The sequence below is a fragment of the Penaeus monodon genome, chromosome 23, assembly GCF_015228065.2.
Source record: "Penaeus monodon isolate SGIC_2016 chromosome 23, NSTDA_Pmon_1, whole genome shotgun sequence".
NCBI classification, from domain to species: domain Eukaryota; kingdom Metazoa; phylum Arthropoda; class Malacostraca; order Decapoda; family Penaeidae; genus Penaeus; species Penaeus monodon.
The window spans coordinates 16868255-16869128 of NC_051408.1; positions in this window are offsets into that span (position 1 = coordinate 16868255).

Sequence of the window (874 nt, forward strand, 5' to 3'; positions counted from 1 at the left end):
AAAAATGTATAATTCAATTAATTTGATAAATTAGCAATGGTAATAATACTGAAACAAAAAAAAATATGATAATTGGTATACCTGGAAAACTCAGATAAATATGCAAATATAGTATGTATATTTTAAAACCGGTACTAAAAATCCACTATTCAGATGTTTTGTATTACCATTCCTGCTAATGTGTAATTACCAATGAAAACATTAATAATGGAACATTAGTGTCAAGAAAATTAAAAAAATAAAACAACTCAACAAAATTAAAGATATGGATTTTTTAAAATAAACTGAATATGATAATTAATTAGTTACCAATTTTGCAATATATGTAATAATAATAATGGATGGAAACAAAAATTACTGTTAAAAAAATGACTACCATTACTTTTTTTACATTAAATAGGTATATTGAAGAAAATGGCACAAAAGAAGGGGAAATCAATAGAAAATTTCCTATCATAGTTGGTTTTTTCTGGATTTAATGGCCTACTTTGTTGTATTTATCAGTAAAGGTATTTTACAGAAGCTATCTTCTTTAAACCAGATTCAGTCTTGTCACAATAATCAATAAACCTTCTAAAATCTTCTAAAAACAACAGTAACATCCTTGACATCATGCCTTAAAACCTAATTTCTATCTTAAATTTACTTTGTAGCAAACGGCAGTAGAAATATAATATGGGAGCATTACCAGGGCAAACAACTTGCACCACCTGCCCATTTCCCACAAAAGTTCCTGCTTGTCAAGATAAGAATTAAAAGCAAAAAATAGTGTTACCCAAGTTCACGTCTTTATCAACTTCTTTTCTAATACAAAAAATCTTAATCAGTTCTCTGTAAACACGATGGCAATCTGATTTAACTGCCATAGTTAAAG